Source organism: Callorhinchus milii, unplaced genomic scaffold, assembly GCF_018977255.1.
Source record: "Callorhinchus milii isolate IMCB2004 unplaced genomic scaffold, IMCB_Cmil_1.0 Scaffold1, whole genome shotgun sequence".
NCBI classification, from domain to species: Eukaryota; Metazoa; Chordata; class Chondrichthyes; order Chimaeriformes; family Callorhinchidae; genus Callorhinchus; species Callorhinchus milii.
The window spans coordinates 9,033,692-9,056,696 of NW_024704742.1; the positions used below are offsets into that span (position 1 = coordinate 9,033,692).

General features: G+C 42.5%; 1 non-coding gene across 1 annotated transcript; it reads left to right on the forward strand.

The window, feature by feature from the left end:
- Nucleotides 1-12,627: 12,627 nt before the first annotated feature.
- trnat-ugu lies at nucleotides 12,628-12,700 on the forward strand. Its single transcript has one exon. It is a non-coding gene; the product is annotated as a tRNA-Thr (tRNA).
- Nucleotides 12,701-23,005: the final 10,305 nt, after the last annotated feature.

Below are 23,005 nucleotides of genomic sequence, written 5' to 3' on the forward strand. Positions count from 1 at the left end.
CCCTTGCCTCCTTCAATACCCGTCTCAAGACCCTCCTCTTCGACCGTGCCTTTGGTCACTCTCCTTCCCCTCCCCTCCCCGCCCTCCAACCCTCCTGATCGCAACCACCAGCTCGGGTGAGGATCCCTGACTGTCCAGCGCTTTGGGACATCTTCCTGCGTGAAAGATGTTGTGTAAATGACATTTGTGTTGTGATTATTATTATTATTATTAACAACAAAATCCTGTCACCTCTCTCTCTCTTGGTAGTTGCTAACCTCAAAAGAGGTTGGAACTCCACTGTGATAGGCAATGGAAACAGAGTAGGAGAGACTTAATCTCTCTGATATCCTTCAATGGCTGGCAATGGTCCTTTTCCCTCAAGGACCCTGGGTCCTTCCAGTTGATCTCCTGTTAAAGGGTGGCATTGACAGAGCGCTGGAACGTGTTTGTCATATACTGTTCGGCCAGGGGAAAAAATGTACGGCTTAAAAGATGTGTGTATGGAAGAGGAAAAAAATAAAACAGTTAAACATTGTGAGCAAACTGAACATTAAAATAATAATAATAATAATTCTTGCATTTGTTATAGCGCCTTATCAGGTCTCCAAGTCGTCTCACAGCTCTTTACAGAATATACTGTAAAGTGAGTTGACTGTTTAAATATTACAATCCTACACCACCCCCCAACACCAACGCTCTGCTTTCTCTTGACAGTCAATAATTTACAGGACTTCCCAGCGACAGAGCTGCTTGACTGAGTATCACGCTTCCTCTCTTTCGTCCCTCACTGCATCTCGTCGGGTGCTAAAAGATGGGCCGAGCTGGATCCTGGAGGAAATAGGGAGTGTCAATCACGTGCACAGAGGCTAGCATTCAAACTTGGATCTCACTCAAGAATTGCAGCTGCCTGAAACTTTACTATTGCATTGAATTGGAGCCTTTCCTGTCTGCTATCATGTTGTATTCTGATTTGAATGAAAAACATGCTGGGACACTTTAACATGTCACTTTTATGGCATTCTGTTTCTGTAAATTGCACTCGGGTTTGCTCAGAGGGCCAAGGTCAGCATTTGAGAAGGTGTATTTCTTCATCTTCAGTAACTGCAGGGTAGCGGAAGTCCACAGGGGAGGAGGAGGAAGGGGTTGGGTAAGGACATGAACTCCCTCTCATTGTGTCTAAATATGGCAGGGCTACTGTCAAACATGGGACAGTCAGAAACCTCAGTGGAACAAAAGTGTAAATGGGAAAGAAAAATTAGCTTAATTTCTGTGCTGCTGTAAAACCTTTTCAACTATGGGTACATATGTATGTGTGTGTGCCTGTGTGTGTGTGTATGTGTGCGTACGTGTTGTCTGTGTGTATGCACGTGTGTGTTTGTGTGTGTGGATGGATGTGTGAATGGATGGGGTGGATGTAAAAATGGATCAAGTAATAAATCAGATTATTTAAAAATATATTACTTTAAATGTGAATGTTCATTGCATTCATAGAGGGACCTCAGCTTGGTTTGGATACTCTTAAGTAAGGTGATGGTTTTCCACATGTGGCAGACACCCGGGTGACCAAACATTGTGGGGATGAACTGCACTACTGTAGCTTCAAATTATCTTCACAACTGAAGTGACTTCAAAGATCATCAGAGATTACTGGATCTGGTGTTCAAACTGATCATTTGACACTACCAGCAGTGAAGAGTGTAAAGCAATGCTTGCGGACACATCCCCTAGAGGGAAAGAGTTATTTGACAGATCTGAAGAAATGTGGAATCTATTTTCTCTTGTGCTGGGTTCAGTTATGACAGGAATGAACCGGGCTACATTGCTTGATTTCCTGTTGATTTTTATTTAGTTCACTGGAGACGGCGAGTTTTTTTTTTGATTGCGCAAAATATGGACCTGACAAACAGTCAAATAATAATAATAATCCTTGCATTTGATATAGCGCCTTATCACGTCTTCGAGACATCTCAAAGTTTCACAGAATATACTGTAAAGTGTAGTGACTATGTGTTTTGTGGGTGAAATGCGACCACAAAATTACAGAACGGAGGCCCAAATTTCACCTAGCCTTAGGATGATTTTGTCCTCAAGTTGAAGATTGAGCAGATTTGGGGAAAATTCTTAAATTTAATCTTACTTTGGAAGCGAGTGTTGGGCGGGCTCAGGTAGCATCGCTCTTGCTTCTGGGTCAGAAGTTTGTTATGTTTAAGCTGGTGACTCTGAACTCAGAGGCCAAGCCGACAGTTCAGTGAAATGCTGATGGAATCTGCTACTCTCAGAAGTGCCTGTTCAGGTAGACATTAAAGATCCTATGATACTGTTTTGAAAGGAAAAGAGAGTTTCTCCAGTTCTGTCCAACAATTCCCCAGATACATTGGTTTTTCATTTCATCTATACAAATTAGCTGCTGTATCTACCTACAAAGACACGGTCATTAAAATTGACAGCAAATATCTGTGAAGTGCTTTAAGATAGTTTTGATGTTATAGTCTTCTTTCAAATGCAACAATTGTTATATTGTTTATAATAACTACAAAAATAGCTTGCAAATTCAGACTGAATTTAAGAATTGTCCATAATTCTGCAGGATCTTGAATTGTAAGACAAAATAGGTCTTATAGGATAAGACATTTCAGGTCTGGCATGAGCAGAGACCTGGGATCAGTTTGACCAGACTCATGGTGAGGGGACAGACCTTAAGAGGGAACAAGGAAACATACTTAACCCACAAATTATACAGTTAAATCACTTTACAGTATATTCTGTGAAGTACTTTGAGATGTCTTGAAAACGTGATAAGGCGCTATATTTAATGCAAGGATTATTATTAATATTACCTCACCCGCAAAATCAAAAACTATACTGCATTATTTTATGAACTGTAGTATAAAATGTTAATTCCAACGCTAAATGAAATAAGCCTAGTTTAGTAACTACTCACTTGCTTAACTTCCACTGCCTTCATCCACCCGCATACCATGTGATGCTGAAAGAGCTGTTCAGTAGAGAATTTAGGACAAACACACGCTCACAAGTGTTAATTCTTGCTTCGTCTTTTCTTGCCTGCCAATTGGATGCCGGTCACAATGCTATGTTAGATTTGAGGACCTGGGTTTGATTCCCGGGCAGGGCGAAACTATGGTGAGTTTCCTTACTCCACACTCACGCCTCAGTTTATCTAGCAGTAAGTAGAAACCCAGTTGTTAGTCGATTGGTGGATCGCTTTTCCGGGGATAATAATCCCTTCGAAAATAAATAAGTAACTTGTTTACTCAATCCACGACTGTTTGTGGGACGCTGCTGTGCGCAATTGGCTGCCGCATTTCATCCACAAAATATACAGTCAATTCACTTTACAGTATATTCTGTGAAGTGCTTTGAGACGTCTCGAAGATGTGATAAGGTGCTGTATCAAATGCAAGGATTATTATTATTATTATCTGACCGCAGTTGTGCAAACACACTGATCGGATGCAGCCCCTCAGCAACATCCTGCGTTAAACTGTTGCTGGAGCCAGCCTAGTAGAGTTGGCAGCTGTTTACCCTGGATCTGAAGGTTGAAGGCTGTTGGCTGACCTTGCAGTAGAGGGGAAGCATTCTATAGAGCACCTTTCACATCAGGAAGATGTCTCATAGTGCTTCATAAGAGTTACTATATAGTGTAGTGACTGTGTATTTTGTAGGTGAAACCTACTTTGGTTAATTGAAATTATAATCCTTAACAACACGATAAGATATTACATCGGATGGAAGGATTATTATTGAGTGGTTCACAGGATATACTGTAAAGTGTTGTGAACTTGTGCATTTTTTTGTGGGCAAACAAGAAACAGCGACCAATTTGTGCACATCAATGTCCCACAACCAGCCATGAAATGTGTGAGGAATTTTATTTAATTGGTTATTTCATTGGCATCGGCGGTTGGGCCATCAGCCTCTCTGCCCCCACCCTTTGGAACTCCATCTCACAGTCCCTCCGCCTCGCTCCCTCCCTTGCCTCCTTCAAGGCGCGTCTCAAGACCCTCCTCTTCGAACTGCGCTTTCGGTCACCTTCCTACCCCCACCCTCCCTGCCCTCCACCCTCTTTGTTCCCAACCCCCAGCTCAGGCCCACATCCGACTGTCCCGTGGTGTGGGACATCCTCCTGATGTGAAAGGCACTTTACAAATATAATTTGCTGTTGTTTTGTTGATGGAGGCTATTTCATCTCATGCCAGTTTGTAGGACCTGTGTGTACAAGTTGGCTGCTGCATTTACCTATAACATACAGTCACTACATTTGATAATAATTAATATTTAGTAATAACATACCAGGAGATATTTTGCAGTACAAGGCACAGCGAAAATACAAGTTCCTCCTTCGTTCACTCCTAAAGAAGTGACTGTGTCCTGAATGTGGGATTTATAGCCTCTTTTAATATTTAGCACTTGATGAGTGAATATTGTGGCACAGCTTACACTATACAAAGTCACTTTAAACTCTGCTTTACCACAAGGTTTTAAGCAGGTGACTGGAGTGAGGTCTGGCCTGTCACCAAAAGCATGGCAATGAGTGACCACCAGAGCTGTATTTAGTCTCTCTCGACGAGAGCTGGATTCTCTGACACTAAAAATATGCAGAATTTCAAAATACCTTTGCAAAGGAGACAAGAAAACAACAACTAGAAAATAAAAGGTAAAAAAACCCCAAAGTCAGAAATGACATAAAAGATAACAATAATAATAATCCTTGCATTTGATATAACGCCTTATCACATTTTCGAGACGGTTCAAAGTGCTTCACAGAAATACTGTAAAGTGAATTGACTGTGTATTTTTGTGGGTGAAAATATAACTGAAATGTATTAATAGATCTCACATCTGTCGCTGTCTTTCTCTGATGTTTCTGTTTAGCTTTCTACCTGTCTCTGATTGCCTATCTCTCCTTCTATCTTTCTCATTGTGTCTTTGCCTGTATCTATCTTCCTCATTCTCTGTCTCTCTGTTTATCTTTTTACTGTGTCTGCTTTTCTCTGTGTCGTTTTCAGTATGTCCCTGTCTCTGCTCTGGGCATGTGTGATGGTCTGTCGCTGTGTATGTGATGAGAGAAAAGTTAACATCAGAACAGGCAGGAAATTTGTAAAAGCGACAGCAGAATTTGTCACATGCTCTTCATTTCTCTCAGTTCATTTCCACGTACTCACCATCGAACCTCCCTCCCTCCCTCCTAAGATTGATAGACTCTTAAAGGGCCATGGTGCAATGCTAAGGTCTCAAATTAGGAGGACGTCATATTAATTTTCATATGGAGGAAAGGCAGCATTCTAAACATGAGGAAGAGCGTATCTATGTACTACAAACAGAAGTCGCTGGGAACACTCAGCAGATCAGGCAGCATCTAAGGAGAGAGGAAAGTAAGTTAGCGTTTCAGGTCGATGACCTTTCGTCTGAGTGTTCTGACAAAATGTTATCGACCTGAAACTTGAACTCACTTTCCTCTCTCCATAGATGCTGCCTGATCTGCCGAGTGTTTCCAGCGACTTCTGTTTTCATTTCAGATTTTCAGTGTCTGCAGTATTTTGCTTTTTGTCTAAATGTGTACTGATTGAGCTAGAATTTAATAGTGAAATCTCTGTCCCAACTCATTCTTCACACTCGAGCAGAGCAATTTTACTGGGTGTGTGTTCCTCAGAAGAAAAATAGGTCACATGGGGCTTGGGCTTGAGCACAACCTTCTGACCCAGAGGTAAACGTGCTGAGAGAAGCTGACAACAAGGTACTGGACAGGAATAGGACAAGTTAGAGACAAAATAAAGCTCTCTCCTCCGCCACAGACAATGCGCCACGTGTAACCCAGGTGCCCTTAATCACGTAAATGACAACCAGGGCAATGAAAAGCTTTCATCCATTATATAATCAACAACCATCCTTTTTTCCAGTATTCTGGCCAACAATCCTCCATTCCAGATTAGTCAGCCCTCTGTGTCGGGCTCGTTCGTGAGCCAGGCGGGTCCACAGTACTGCAGGTCACTGCTGACGATAGCACAGCCTGGCTCATCGGCAGGACCTGGAAGGGCAGCCCAGTCACTGTGGGCAGGGAGTCATCCCATTCAGCTTCTGTTAACCCTGCAAGCCAAAGCCCTAACGGTCAGGGTGGTCCTAGCTGGACAAGCAGCGGGAAAACTTGCTGGATAGCAATATCAATGGAAAGTTATGTGGTTTTAGCTGGTTAGACTCCAGCAGTTACCCCAACGCACACTCTGGGCTCCCCAAACCTTGACTCTTGACAACCTGCGCCTAATACTTTCCGGAATTAGGTAAGTAGGATACATCCCTCCAGGGAGAGAGTGCGCATTCCATTCCAACAATCTATCTCTGGGATTTCCAGTGAAGGTGGGATGCATGGAAATCTCAGCTTATTTTGGTTTGTTTTTAAACACAATGATGGCTTTCTGCATTTGTCAAACACCCAGCTGAGTAAAAAAATGTCAATTATTTAAAAGAAAAAGAACATTGTTCCAAAATAGAGTGTTACTGATAATAAATATCCTTACCTTTGTTGTTGTCTTGCAGCGAATTTTGGAGTCTTGTAGTATATTGCCTGGAGCACTAGCCTCACAAGTGAGAGGACCCAGGTTTAATTCTTAAGCAGGGTAAATCTTAGGCAAATTTGCTTACTCAACACACCTCTGTTTGCCTTGTGGTAAGTAGGAACCCAATTATTAGTTCATTGGCAGATTGCTTTCCGGATGTAATAGTTTCTTCAAAAAAATAAAATAATAATAATAATTGGGTCATTCAATCAATGACAGTTGGCTGGCACGTTTTGCCTGTATATTCTGTGAACTGCTTTGAGACGTATTAAAGATGTGATAAAGTGCAAGATCAAAAGCAAGGATTATTATTATTATTATAGCCTGACGTTGTTGCAACACGGAATGCTTTGCCATGAACAGCTTGAGGCCGAGACCGCAACAACACTCAACAGAGAGTTGAATAAACATTTGAAGGCAGACCTTATTTTGGGAGCGAGCGGGGCATTTTGATGACATTGGAGGAGCTGGCACCAGCTTGGCTTTGTTGGGCCAAATGGCCTCCTCCTGCGCAGAAAATTACTATGATTTCACCTGGAACCCGCCTGGTCCTGCCAGAGGCTGCTGACATCACTGCTGGGCGGGCTCAGATCTATTCCCAGAGCAAGTCCATTACTGAACTTCTCCAGGACATGTTTCCTGCTCTAATACACATCGTCAGAGCAGTCTGAGGGCAGGAAGAGACATGTCCTAAGTAATATACAGAGGAACAAGTATTCGTCTGAGAGATGAGCAACAACAACAACTTGCACTGATATAGCGCCTTCCACGCAGGGTAGCGTCTCAGAGCGCTTAGCAATGGTGAAGCCTGACTCCGAGCTGGGGGAGCGGGGTGGGGAGGTGGTTGTAAGCATGATTGAAGAGGAAGGTTTTCAGGTGGGGCTTGAAAAAGGGGAGAGAGGAGGCAAGGCTTCCGAAGGGATTGAGGGAGAGTGTTACAGAGTTTTGGGGGTTGTGGCTGAAAGCGTGACCTCCACTGGTGGGGCGGAGGGTGCGAAAATAAAGTTGAGTCATTAAACCGAGGTCCTGTTGGACTGTTCAAGTAGATGTCAAAGATCCCACGCACTAGTGGAATAGAGAAGGGAGTTTCTCCCAGTGGCCAGCATGGCTGGGATGAAGTTAAATGCTCACTTCATATGAGAAATTATGGTGTGCAAATTGTCTGTCACATCCATCCACAAACAGTCACTACACGTACACAGGGCTTAAGAGTGGTCAAGCTTGGAGGTGATCATGGGGAAGTGAGAGATAGTGGTACAGAAGTGAGAGGTTTGAAGGTTATGATGCAAGGAATAATTATTTATTCCTCAATTTGAGTGAATAACAGTGTTGTATTATTTGCGCCCAATATCTATGGGCAGTGCTTTTGAACAGAAATTGCTCTCACCAGGAAGCTCCCTTCCTTCCTCTTGTATTTGTAACGATGTGGGATCTAATTATTCCCTCCAAAAGTGCCTAATACCTAACTCAGATTGCCTTTCCACATAGTAAGTGCCAAATGACGTTCTTTGGATGAAATGTTAAAGCGACATCCTATCTGCCTGTTCGGGAAGATGTTAAAGATCCCATGGCGCTATTTGAAAGAGAAGGAAATTTCTCCCAGAGTTTTGGTCAATACATAGCTAACAATAATAATAATCCTTGCATTTGATGTAGCACCTTATCACGTCTTTGAGACATCTCACAGCGCTTCCCAGAATATACTGTAAAGTTTGGTGACTGTACATTTTGTGGGCGAAACGTTTACAATAGGATCATTCTTCACAGACAGGATTTTGTCAAAATGTTTAATTTTTGTCTAGGAACCCCTCCGCCCCCCTCCCCACCCCCCCCCCACCTCCCTCCCCCCACCAGATAAAATTGTTTTCCTCATAGCTATTTGAGGGATATTGTAATGCACAAATTAGCTGGCGTGTTCACCTGTAAAATAGTCAGTTACTATACTTTGTGGCAAATCCTGTGAAGTGCTTTGAATCGTCCAATATGAAAAGCACAATATCAAATATAAGGATCATTATTCATTGTTATTATTATTATTAAATAACTTTAAAAGATATTTCTCTTTTGGGAATAAATACATTTTCAACCAATGTTCTGACAGATTGCACTGCAAAATCCACCGTCAGAAAAATTAAGGCAACCAATTAACAGTGAGGTCCATTCATTCACAATTACTGGCTGACGTCCATAAGAGGAAAATGAGGTCACAGACGGACAGGAAACACTGTATCACCTGACTTTGAGTTGCCGTTGTGTAGCAGGAATGACTCTTTCATACTAAAGCACTGTCTACGTGGCTAACACGAGCTGTTTACCTTGCAGTGAGGTACAGATGCTGCCTATCCATCTCCCTCAACACATTCCCTGGAGCAGACAGGAAGGAGCACATGTCCCTGTGTGTCGGAGACCAGCTAAACACAGAAGAACAGTGAGATATGGACACACCACATGTGGAGAGATCAGAGGACATTACAAAAAGGCTTGGACATTTCACAGGGCACAGCTGCCACAACAGCTGTCACAGCAGATGTGTCTCCAGCTTCAGCTGCGCAGAGAGGAGAATCCAGCTGTTTTCCCAGACCGCACTGATTTGTAATATTTCCATTCAGTCCTCCATAGCATCAGCTGTGACCATCTGAACAGAGTATTAATGCATTGTCCAGCTGTAGTGCCACTCCATCCTGAAAGTACTACTAATAATAATAATCCTTGCATTTGATACAACATCTTAACACATCTTTGAGACGTCTCAAAGCACTTCACAGAATATACTGTAAAGTGGATTGACTGTGTAATTTCTGGACAAAACCACTAAACACACAATCAAAGTGAACCTGGCTGGCTACTACTTCTTGTAAAGATTCTTCACAAAATTCAACATAGTAATAACTTTGAAATCTGTTAATCAGGGCAACGTAAGTTGTTTTGAGAAATGTCTCAGAATGGAATTTGTTTTCAAAATGCAAGCCTTTACTTCAACATACACTTAGATATTTTGGTTTCACACTGATCTGTATACCAGCACACTTTGATATTGCTCCACACAGGACTAATGGTTGGTATTTCAATAATATATGTTTAAGTTATACAGTGAGTCCAAATTCACTCAAGGTTAAATTACGTCACAGTCAGATTTTTTTTACTTAGAATAAATGTCTTCTATGTACTGGGGTCTGACATAATAATAATCCTGGCATTCGATATAACGCTTTATCACACCGTTGAGATGTCTCAACGTGCTTCACAGAATATACTGTATAGTAGATTGACTATGTAATTTGTGGGCGAAATGTGGCAGCCAATTGCGCACAGTAGTTACATTAATTTTTAAAAAAATTAATATATGCAGAGCGGGTTTTAATTGCGTTTAAATGCAATTTTCGGTTTCCAAATATCGGATTGCGAGATTCACAAAGCAGCCAATCGCAAATTATGATTCGCAAAACTTAGAAAAAAGGTCTGCCTAGCAAAATGTGTTTTTCCCCCTAGCCTTTTCGCTTGAATTTGACATGGCCTGTTTGCTCTCCCAGTCCGATATTCACACTTAAAGCCGTCACTTGCAGCTTCCAAATATTGCATGGTGTGTGCAAAGATGCATAGTGGTGTGAATGGTACCATTTGACGAGGCTAAGTTATTCCTCACTGCTCTTAATTAATAGCCATACACAAATTTTACAAGGATCATCAATCCCGGAAAAGCTTTGTGGGTATAAGTGTACTGGGAAGATTTACATTATGACATTTTAGTACTCACCAATGTATAAGAGACTCATCCCTTTATTGCTATGATTATTCATAATGGAAAAATAATGCCGTGGAATGCATTGCTTCATAAATCTAACAGTAAATTACCAATAACATTCTTTTCTTTATGTCTTCAAGACTTAGAACTTCAAACCTGCTTCCGTTAGGCTATAATTTGAAGGCTGCAGTAATATTGGAAAACTTTAATATCTGTATTTGGTTGTGTACAGCCTCTTATGAGTGGATAGACCATTGGGGTTCGATAACTATTTGTAAACGTTTGTATTCAAGGAGACAACAGATAGCGGTTTGTCCACAAAAGATACAGTCAATTCACTCTACAGTATATTCTGTGAAGCGCTTTGAGACGTCTCGAAGACGTGATGAAGCACTATGTTAAATGCAAAGATTATTATTATTGTTGTTGGTAAAGCACAAAGCTTGTCAGGGTGGAGCTGCTCAATATTCCTTATCAAGCTTTTCAAGGAGAAATAATGTGTAAAGGGTATGAGGGAAAGGGAGGACTGAGTAAAGAGGCACATGACTTCACACAATAAATCAGAGACATCTTGGAAATAAAAGGGGATGATTTCTGATGGCACAGTAAACCTGGTGATAGCTCAACTCAACTGGTTAGTCGATTTGTAACAAAACTAAGAAAGACTAAATGTATAGCTCTTTCAAAATTAATTGCACTGAACTTTATTACTCATATCTTATCCTTTTGTGATTGCCGAAGCCATAATTTTATTTACAATGATTGTGTCTTTATGTTGTTTTTTTAATTTGCTTTATTGGTCAGGTATATTTGTGAAACCTCATTATTATCATTATTTTGGTCTCAAGGTGGGGACTGTTAGAATGTAGATATGTTCACAAGTAGCACACTGGTGCTCCACAGAAGGTTACCAGAGGTTAACTCAAGGGGAGCTAACTGCCAGACACACCAGTTTGAACCAGAAGGAGCTGAATGCCTTGATTGGCCCTTTTGCTAGTTTTAGATAAGAAAGTACTGACCAAACAGGTAGAATAGTTGAAACAAGCCCAAATCAGGCAGACTGAAACTGGTGCAAACTGTGGGTGTCCACCAGAGAGACAAAGGAAAGAAAAAGGCACATAAGCTTGGGCAAAGGCGTGGTCTTCAGAGATCTCTCCAGAGAGCAGACTGGGGTCATGGAACAGAAGGACTGGTAGTATTGCTCTGTTATTTTATATTGCATTAATTCTGTATAACTGACATTATTTGTGTGCTTAATAAACTGTTGAAATCCACCAATTTGGTTTGTCAAGATTGAACTTATTTCCTGGGTGTGGACCCGGTTGCAAACGAATCCGGTACTCTAACAGTAAGACTAAATGTGTAGCTCTTTCAAAGACAGCAGCGCCCTGGTAGAGGTGTATATGATTTAAAATGGTATTGATAAGGTAAACCTGGAACAATACTTTGGATGCACCAAGACAGTAGAACAACAACAACTTGCATTTTTAAAAATAGGTTCCCTTCATATAGGACAATATCTTGAAGCACTGTAGAACAAGAGGATAATAATAATCCTTGCATTTGATATAGCGCTTTTCACGTCGGGAGGATGTCCCAAAGCGCTTCACAGAATATACTGTCAAGTGAATTGACTGTATATTTGTGGGCGAACGCGGCAGCCAATTGCGCACAGAAGTGTCCCACAAACAGTCGTAGATTGAAAATGACCAATTTATTATTGATTTGGTTTTGGTGGGATTATTATTAGGCTCTGTGTGGAGTAAGGAAACTTGCCCAAGGTTCGCCCTGACCTGCCTGGAATTGAACTCAGGTCTCTCGCTTGCAAAGCGAGTGCTCTAACCACTGAGCTACAGGATGTGGGTTTAGAGTTGCAAAGAACAGATACCAGGAAGTTTTTCCTTACCTAGGGGGAAATTAATAACTGGAACAGGTTGCTGGGAAAGGTAGTTGAGGCAAGAACACTGGAGTCATTTAAAAAGCATATTGGTGCAGTGACGAAGGGTCAGTAGGATGGGTGTTCTGAAGGGATGAGATTGGATGGGCAAAAGGCCCTCCCCATCCAGACAATTTTGTCATTTGGTCTAAATGATCGGCTTTATTTCTTGTTTGCTGACCAATAGAAGACTACCCCTCTGGGAGTCAGAGACAGATCAATAGGGGATGCCACCTCCTCTGATTCTCCTCCCTTTAACATCTGATTTTTTGGGTGACTGGTTTTCCAAAGGGTTCAATCCAGAAAAGTGCTGAGCTCTCTCACACTGACTCCACACCCGCTCACATTCTCTGCAACTTCAGCCGCACACTGTGAAGTTCATGCTGCAGCTGTGGAGTCCTGTAGCTCAGTGGTTAGAGTACTCGCCTTGTAAGCGAGAGGACCTGGGTTTGATTCCCGGCAGGGCAAAGTGTTAGGCAAGTTTCCTTACTCCACATGCATCTATTTACCTAGCAGTAAGTAGGAACCTGGTTGTTAGTCGATTGGCAGATAGCTTTTCCGGAGATAATAATCCTTAAAACAAAAAAATAATGTGGTCACTCAATCCATGACTGTCTGTGAGACACTGCTGTTCGCAATTGGCTGCCATGTTTAGTTGTTAGTTGATTGGTGGATTACTTTTCCGGGCGTAATAATTCCTTCAAAAAATAAAAATAATAAAATTGGTCACTGAATCCACAACTGTTTGTGGGACACTGCTGTGCACAATTGGCTGCCTCTTTCTCCCACAAAATATAATCACTACACTTTACAGTGTATTCTGTAGCGCTTTGACATGCCTCAACTATACGATAAGGTGCTATATCAAATGCAACGATAATAATAATTATATTATGACAGGGACGAGTGGTTTGACTTTTGAGCAACCGGAGGAGCTTGGCCTATACACTGAAACAAAGAAGATTGAGGAGAGAAACAAAAGGCAAACCTTGAGAGAGAATGAGGACATAGTGAGGAGACCTGATAGAGGTCTGTAAAATTATGAGCAGTTTTCATAGTCAAAAGGGAGGAATTATTTCCACTGATTGGTGAGTTAGTGACGGAAAAGTGTCGATCTGAGATAATAATAATAATCCTTGCATTTGATATAGAGCTTTTCATGACTTCTAGACGTCTCAAAGTGCTTCATGGAATATATTGTAAAGTGAATTGACTATATAGTTTGTGGGCGAAACTCGGCAGCAAATGGCGCACAGCAGTGTCCCACAAACAGTCGTGGATTGAAGTGACCAACTTGTTAATTTTTTTTGAAGGAATTATTACCCCCGGAAAAGCGATCCACCAATCCACTAACAACCAGGTTCCTACTTACTGCTAGGTAAACGGAGGAGTGTGGAGTAAGAAAACTTGCCTAACATTTCGCCCTGCTGGGAATCAAACCCAGGTCTCTCTCTTGCGAGGCGAGATCTCTAACCACTGAGCTACAGGACTACTTATAGGAGATAATTAGCAAATGAAAGATTAGGAGGAATATTTTACACAGCACTCCCAAAGCGCTCTGGGACATTACCCTACGTGAGGGGCGCTATATAAATGCAAGTTATTGTTGTGAAGGCAAGATCCTTTTTCCTTTCAAGAGGGAATTCGATAGATATCTAAAAGGGAGTCATGTACAGGAGTGTGGGAAGAAAGGGACTGAATAGATTGTTCTTTGAAAGAGCCAGCGCCAGAGGCTGAGAGAAATCTTCCTTTTCTATTCACTGTTGTCTATGTTCATTTTCGAATAGTTTATTCCAAGTGCAACAAGCTTATTTACAGACTGAAGGCTAAAGCTGGTCATTCATTGAAACTTCATTCAATGGCATCCAGTGACTTATCGACAGTTAATCACATCTAACATCAGTGCACATGTATGTCTATGGCAATGAGTCAGAAGAAGGAATGTAGACACTTAACCTCAGTTGGTATTTTTCTAGCAAAACTTCAAATACTGGTCTGGGGTTTGGGAAAACAAATACCCACATTGCATAAACATTTTTCAACTTTAAAAGGGAATCTTGGCATCTTATTTGACCCTCAACTATCCTTTCTATCCCACATCGGCGCCATGACCCGCTCTGCCTTCCCCCACCTCCGCAACATCTCCTGGCTCCGCCACTGTCTCACACCGCAGGCCGCCGAAACCCACATACATGCCTTCATTACATCGAGGCTCGACTATGGAAACTCCCCGCTTGTCGGCCTCCCCAACAACTCCCTCCAGAGGCTGCAGAACATCCAGAACTCTGCAGCCTGTGTCCTCGCCTGCACCAGGCTCGTGACTGTATTACCTCCATCCTCGCCCGACTCCACTGGCTTCCCATCACACAGAGGAAACAGTTCTAGATCCTAAACCTCACCTTCAAAGCCCTCCATGGTCTTGCTACCCCCTACCATCCTGCTCACTGCCTTCGCTCAGCGGGCTCCGGCCTGCTTCACGTCGTATCCATCCCGCAATCGCTCCGCCTCGGCCCCCTCCCTTGCCTCCTTCAAGACCCATCTCAAGACTCTCCTCTTCGACCATGCTTTCGGTCTCCCTGCTTCCCCACCCCCTCCCATCCACCCTCCCCGACCCCAAACCCCAGCTCGGATCCCTACTCTGTCTGTCCAGCGCCTTGGGACGTCCTCCTGACGTGAAAGGCGCTATAGAAATTTAATTTTGTTGTTGTTATGTATTTTCTGGAAGCTGAGCAAACAGCTTACAGCAGTGGCAGCAAGAGAGACAGGCTACTGATTCAGTGAAAGTTTATCTCTACGTACAGCAAGGCACCACACATCTTCAGCACATTGAAATCTTCTTGTTGCAAAGTGGTGCATTGTCTAGGCTGACACTCCATTGCAGTCCTACAGGTGTGCTGTATCGTTGGAGGTGCAGTCCTTCAGATGAGACGTGAAATCAAGGCCCCGTGTGTCTGTTCAGGTGGACGTTGAAAATCTCAAGGCATTATTCAAAGAGAGATGGGATTTTCACTCAGTGTCCTGGCTAAAAATCCCCCTGCCAAAAAAAAATGGTCATTCATGTCATGGCTTTTTGTGGGATATTGCACAAATTGGATGCCACGTCCACCTACACAGTCACGACACTTCACAGTACATCCTGTGAACTACTTTGGTACATCTTCCTGATGTAAAAGGTGCTATATCAAATGTAAGGATTATTATTATTTGATATAATGCCTTTCACAATGGGAAAACATATCAAAGCACTTCATGAGAATTACTATGAAGGTCAATGACTGTATACTTGTAGGCAAATTCGTCAGCTAATTTGTGCACAGCAATATCGCACAAACAGCAATGAAGTAAATGATCAAGTTTATTTCAGGGATTCTTGTCCTGGACACCAAGAGAAGCTGTTCTTTTTTTGTCCAGTGCTGTGGGATTTGTGATTCCACCTGAACAGGCAGACGGGACACTGATTTGACTTCTCATCCAAAAAAACAGATTATGTTTTGTTCATCCATGAGCACTGGTAGAAACAGGGAAGTGTGGATTTTTTCTCATTCTAGGTTTACTTTCTCCAGTTCTATGATCTAGCATAGAGCCGATATATCTAAAACTCATCTTTCCTGTTCTTGTCAGATCCCTTTCTAACTCTTTGATGTTCCTTTAAAGATACAACAACAACAACTTGGATTTATATAGCATCCTCCACGCCGGACGGCATCTCAGAGCGCTTCACAGTAACGGATCCCGGGGCCGAGCCAGGGGGAGGGGGGGGGAGGTGACCAAAGGCACGGTCGAAAAGAAAGGGCCTGTAGCTCAGTGATTAGAGCACTCGCCTTGCAAGTGAGACATCTGGGTTCAATTCCAGGCAGGGCAAAACCTTGGGCTAGATTCCTCGCTCCACACGCCTAATAATAATCCCTCCGAAATAAAACAATAACAAATTGGTCATTTTCAATCCACGACTGTTTGTGGGACACTGCTGTGTGCAATTGGCTGCTGCGTTTCGCCCACAAAATATATATGGTCAATTCAACTTTAAGGTCTGTTCTGTGAAGCGCTTTGAGGCATCGAGAAGACGTGAAAAGCGCTGTATCAAATGCAAGGATTATTATTATTATTATTAAAGGTCTTCAGCCGAGACCTGAAAATAGGAAGAGAAGGGGCGAGGTGAAGGGAGTGAGGAAGGGAGTTCCAGAGCCTCGGGGCATAGTGGCTGAAGGCATTGCTGCCAAGGGTGGAGCGGAGGACTCGGGGGACAAGGAGGAGGTCAGACCCGGTGGAACGAAGGCAGCGGGCACTGTTTTGAGGAGAGAGGAAGTCAGAGAGATTGGGGGGTGCAGATGAGTTGAGGGATTTGAAGACAAGGGTGAGGATCTTAAAGTCGATCCTCTCTGGGACAGGCAGCCAGTGTAGTCTGGCAAAGACTGGGGTAATCGGGGAGCGGAGCTTGGGGCGGGTAAGAATGCGGGCGGCAGAGTTTTGTATAATCTGACTTTTATGGATGGTAGTGGAGGGGAGACCGGCGTGGAGGGCATTTGAATAGTCCAGCCGAGAGGTGACAAAGGCATAGACCAGGGTTTCAGCGGCTTTCAGTTTTTAGACTCGCACCTGTCACCGAAGAGGTTAACTGACGCCATGATATCATTCCCAACTCGGAGTTAACTGTGATACACAAGAGTGTCATTTGTTCATTATACTAGATTCAGGAATGTGTAAGCTATAAGCTGGAATGTGTCACATGTCATACAGTAAATTTGTTGTTAGTTTTACTGCTTTCACTTGTGCACCTTTTGTTTCCTTCAAACAGAAGATGACATCAAGACAGATGCCCTGGTTTTTCCAGTTGAGAAGCATTTTTAGCAATAAGGAGTCACCGGGCAATCATTTGCTGCAGATATGCAGAGCTGCATTTGTTTACAAAAACAGCTTTCAAATGTACAGCTTCCTTTATACAGGATAGTGTCTCAGAGTGCTGTACAGTGGTGGGACTGAACTCCACATAAGGGAGAAGAGGGAGGAAGGAAGTGACAATAGACGGTGTTGAAGAGGTAGGTCTTTCATTGGGATTTAAAAAATAAAGTGGGAACAAAGTGGAGGGATTGAGCCAGGGAGTTCCGGAGATTAGTGGCTGAAGGCAAGGCCATCAGTGGTGGAGCGGAGGATTTGGAGGAGGTTTGAAAGCGCTTCACAGTATTTACAAAGTTGTGCCTTTGAGTTTTGTATTTTGGTTGCACCATTGAGGAAAACATGAAGGGCGTAGTGTGAAGGGAGGGGTTCCATTAGTGATCCATTCAACAGTGAGCAGCTCAATTGTGATCATTTGCCGAACTTCTCTCTCTCCTTTTCTCTCTCTCTCCCCGCCTTGGGAAAGCTGAAGTTTTCCTAGGAAAGGTTGAGGTACTGATCCACAGAGTTCCTTTGCATTCCATTCCAAACACAGGGACATTTCCATGTACATATGTAAAAATTAAAATAATTAAAAACAAAATTATAATTACTTTCATTTGTGTGAAACACTCTGTCTGCTTCGGATACTCGGAGGGCAGGTGGGGGGAAGATTGTTTTCCACATATGTTCACCTGGCTGACCCAAAAAAAGCAAAATTCTTCCATCACTGATAGAAACTGACCCATAGAGATCCTCCATCACTGATATTTTGGTGCTGAAAACTCAATGGAAGCCTCGCTGAAATTAGAGTAAATAATAATAATAATTCTTGCATTTGATTATAATGTCTTATCACGTCTTCGAGATGTCTCAAAGCACTTCACAAAACATATTGTAAAGTGAATTGACTGTATATTTGTGGACAAAATGCGGCAGCCAATTGCACACATCAGTGTCCCACAAACAGTCGTGTGACCAAATTATTATCATTTTTAAAACAATTGTTTTGAAGGGATTATTATCCCCGGTAAAGCGATCTGCTAATCGACTAACAACCGGGTTCCTACATACTGCAAGGAAAACAGAGGCGTGTGCAGTAAGGAAACTTGTTTCTTCCTGCCCAGGAATCGAACATGGGTCCTTTTGCTTGCGAGGCAAGTACCTTAACCACTAAGCTACAGGACTCGACTAAACTAAATGGGACTGAAAGGGTTACTCTTTAAAAGAGCAGCAAAGACACGATGGGCCAAATGGCCTTCTGCGCTGCAAATTTCCATGGTTCTCAGGACTAAAGATTGCCTGGATTGCAACATTCAACAAGAACTTGAATTTATATAACACCCCTCACACAGGGTAGCGTCCTGGATTTCATTCACATGTGAAGAGCAGTCTCTCTGGGCTTTTTCACTATAGATTGGCCTATCTCATAAGAACATAAGAAATCCTAGAAAAGAAAAAGACCAAGGTCCATCTAGTTCACCTTCCATCTTCGTGGTGGTCACCTGCACATATGTCTCAAACTACCTATGCACTATATCCCATCATGTTATTTCCTAAAAGAAAACTATCTAATCTGTGTTTGAAGGAATCAACATTTCCTGCTTCAACCGTGTTCCACAGGTTTACTATTTGTTCATTGAAATAGTAGATTTGTTCTGAATTTATCCCCCTTCAATCGTAAGCTGATATTACTATTCTGGACTAGCTGAAACAGCCTGTCATGATCTATATTGTCTGGCCCCTTTAGAGTCTTAAAGACAGCAATCATATCACCTCTCAATCTTCTTTTTTCTTTCAATTTTCCAACTTGAACATCTCAGACTTGGATTGATCAATATTACCTGATAATAAGCTCGGAAAGGCCATTTTGTCCCTCAAAACTAATCTCCACTCAACTGGACTTGGGTGTTACCAATATTCGGAAGTCAAAGATCGGAAAATTTAAAAACATATTTAATACCATTTCTTAAATTAATTTTTTTTTGGTCAACTGGGTGTCTGACACATGAAAACAATCACCGTGCAATCACTGTGAGAGAGTATGCAAACCAAGCTGAGATTTCCAAGCAAACCAACCTACACATGGAAATCCCAGAGATAGATTGTTAGAATGAAATGCGCACTCTCTCCCTAGAGGGGTGCATCCTGCTTACCTAATTCCGGAAAGTATTAGGCACAAGTTGGCAAGAGCCAAGGCTTGGGTACCCCAGAGTGTGCTTGGGGTAACTGCTGGAGTCTAACCAGGTAAAACAGCATGGCTTGCCATTGATATTGCAAGCTTTCCCGCTGCTTGTCCAGCTAAGACCACCCCACCCCATCCATGAGGGCTTTGGCTTGCAGGGTTAACAGGAGCTGGGTGGGATGACTCCCGGCCCCCAGTGACTGGTCTGCCCTTCCAGGTCCTGCCGATGAGCCAGACTGGGCTGTGCTATCATCAGCAGTGCCCTGGGATACCATAGACCCGCCTGGCTCAGGAACCGGACTCGAGACCGTCATAGAGGGCTGGCTCGATTCCGACATTCCATTGCTAGGTATGTCACCTTTGAGCCAATTCAACTCCAAGGAAACCCATCTTAAATGAAGAACATAAAACATTCAGGATCATTCACTTCATGGCTGCTTGTGGGACATTGATCTGCATAAATTGGCTGTTGCATTCACCCACAAAACACACCGTCGCTGTATATCCTGTGTAGCTGTCCAAATGGATCGATTTCAAGATCCTCTCTCTCGTTTTCAATTCCCTTCATGCCCTTGCACTTCCCTACCTCTCCCACCTGCTTACCCCCCACTCCACCACCCGCTTCTTCTGGTTGGCTGGCTCCGGCCTCCTGTTTGTCTCTTGTGCCCTCTGTTCCGCCATCGGTGACCGCACCTTCAGCCACTCTGCCCCGAAACTCTGGAACGCTCTCCCTTAAGCCCTTCGCCTTACCCTCTTCCTCCCCACCTTCAAATCCCATCCTAAAGATCTTCCTTTTTGATCATGCTTCCGGTCACCTCACCCCTCCCTCTCCCCCTGGCTCATTGTCAGACTCCGCCACTGTGAAGGGCTCCGGGACACTACCCTGCCTGAAGGGCACTGCAAGTTATTGTTGTTGTCCTCCCCAGTGTGATGAGTGCTATATCAAAGGTAAGGTTTATTGTTGTGATTATTAGTACCATGGATGTAAGAGCACAATTGGGTCATTACAAAGTTTTCTTTGAAAAGCAGATTAAAAATCAAACAAGAAAAATCGGGGCTCTCTTTCTCTCCCATTCTTGGCAGTACCACTGAAAAACGTGGGAAGAGAAGCCACTGATAAGTTTTCAAGCAGAACAGCCTTGACAAGTTTACCTCCACATCAAGGTAATCTCAGTGTAACAGTGGTTGCGCTGTGGAGGGCTGGTTAACCACAGAACAAGAGGTACACAATTATGCTCACTCTTCAGGGGGAAATATTTCGTCCTCCACTTGCGTGTTGAGATGAAGCATTGGTCATAGGAATATGTAAATGACAATAGGTTAACCCAAATTAGGCTCAAAGGGTCAAATGGCCTCCTCCTGTGAGTGATTCATAAGAATTCTAAGCTTCTATTGTCCATGATAATAATAATAATAATATTTCTTGCATTTGATATCGTGCTTTATCATGTCTTCGAGACGTCTCAAAGCGCTTCACAGAATATAATGTACTTTATGGGCGAAACCCGGCAGCCATTTGCACACAGCAATGTCCCACAAACAGTCATGAATTGAGTGACCAGTTTATTATTATTTTTTGTGGAAGGAATTATTATCCCCAGAAAAGCGATCCACCAATCAACTAACAACCAGACTCCTACTTACTGTTAGGTAAACAGAGGCGTGTGGAGTAAGGAAACTTGCCCAACATTTCACTCTGCCGGGAATCGAACCCAGCCCTCTCGCTTGCGAGACAAGTGCACTAACCACTGAGATACAGGATTCAAATTAGCTTCCTACACACAAATTCATTTTCATCAGATTGCTGAACATTGCCACACTGACAAATATCACTTTTAATTTGATTTCAGCCAATCCTAACAATAAGACACTGATTTAGTTGTGCTGTATGTCTCTGAGCTGCTTGATGCCCTTACCTCCTTTACTGTCATGTAAACTTCTCAGCAGAAAGCCGATTTTGATATGAATAGCTTGGTGCAATATTCTAAAAGATGTGTCTGGCAGCAGCCCAAGTTTTGCATGCAGATTTCGAAGGGAAATGTTATTCACAACAGATTTCAAATCTGGTCATTTAATATTTGATAGATGCATATAGTAACATTATCAGTCACCCAGGAACATTCTGTTTTGGGTTGTTTGCTCAATTAGATGAGCAACATGTTCAATCAGCCAGTTAGATCTGTAATACAGCAAGCGGTGTTCCAACAGGAACCTGCTTATAATCAAAAGCTTCGTCAATGTCAAGATGTAAATTGGTGCCCTGAGGTTAAGTGAATATGTTCGAAACTAAGGCAGACATCAAGAAATCTGAATATTAATAGCACATCTGATAAATTCTGAGCTATACCTTAGAATTCATTGGTCTGTATCATTGGCTTGAAATGTTGACAATTTGATTGCTTCTTTGGTGAAGGTAATTCCTCTCCTTTTAAGGCCCATGATGTGCCCATGATGTTATTAATATATAATAAAACAATCAGTGCATTTGATATAGCAACTCTAATGTCAAAATGTCTCAAAATGTCTCAAAATTCACAGGTAATGGCTGACAAGAATAGCGACTGAATTTGTAGGCAAACACAGCAGATAATTAGCACATAATCAGCTCCCGCAAACAACCATATAGTGAAATATAAGGAGAGAAAAAAGTACATCCACGACTGTTTGTGGGACTCTGCTGTGTGCAATTAGCTGCCGCCTTTCGCCCACAACTCTTACAGTCAATTCACTTTACAGCATGTTCTGTGAAACGCTTTGAGACGTCTTGAAGACATGATAAGGCGCTATATCAAATGCAAGGATTATTATTATATCAAATTTATCTGGGCATTGTTGGCCAGGACACTGGGAGAAATGCACTTCTTTTTTTGAATAGTGTCTTGGGATCTTTAACGTACACCTGAACAGGCATCTTAACTGAAGGATGGTACACCTCCAGCATTGCATTGAGTGTCAGCCTAGACTATATGAGTTCCAAGTCCCAATGTGGGTCCAATAAAATTGTTCATTCACTTCATGGGTGCTTATGGGACATTACTCTATGTAATTTGTCTGCCACATTGGTCCACAAATACATCACTTGACAGTATATCCCTGTGAAGTGCTTTGAGACATCTCAACAACCTGATAAGATGCTATATCAAATGCAAGGATTATTATTTTTACTTTTATAACATGAAAACTTTGGCTAGCCTGGAAGAGGGAATATTTATCATAATGTTTATTAAATAAACTATTGATAAACTGTGGATTTGTGACTGCAAAGTCTAGACAGACAAAAAAGACTTGGAATAACAAACTGTCTTTAATTATTCATAATACCAAATATTGCATGAATATTTGACAGGCTGCTACTGGTAGCGCAAACTGCAGAAACATTTACTGACAAATTTATGAAACACCACTTCTCCAGATTTATGAATATTAATACTGACAGTGTCGCTTTTATCCTGTGGATAGTCAGAGGACTGGGAACTGTAAATACTCCATTAAAAAGGGATTAGGTTTTTTTGCTGGAGCCTTGGCTATATTTCTCAGCTTTGGTTGACAACAGATAACTGGAATTTGTGAATTCCAATGCAAGGTCACATGGGGCAAGGCTTTGCCCACAGTATGGTAACATGTTAGAGCACTCACCTTGCAAGTGAGAGGAACTGGGTTCGATTCCCAGGCAGGGATGGGTTACCTTACTCCACACTCCTCTGTTTACTAACGGT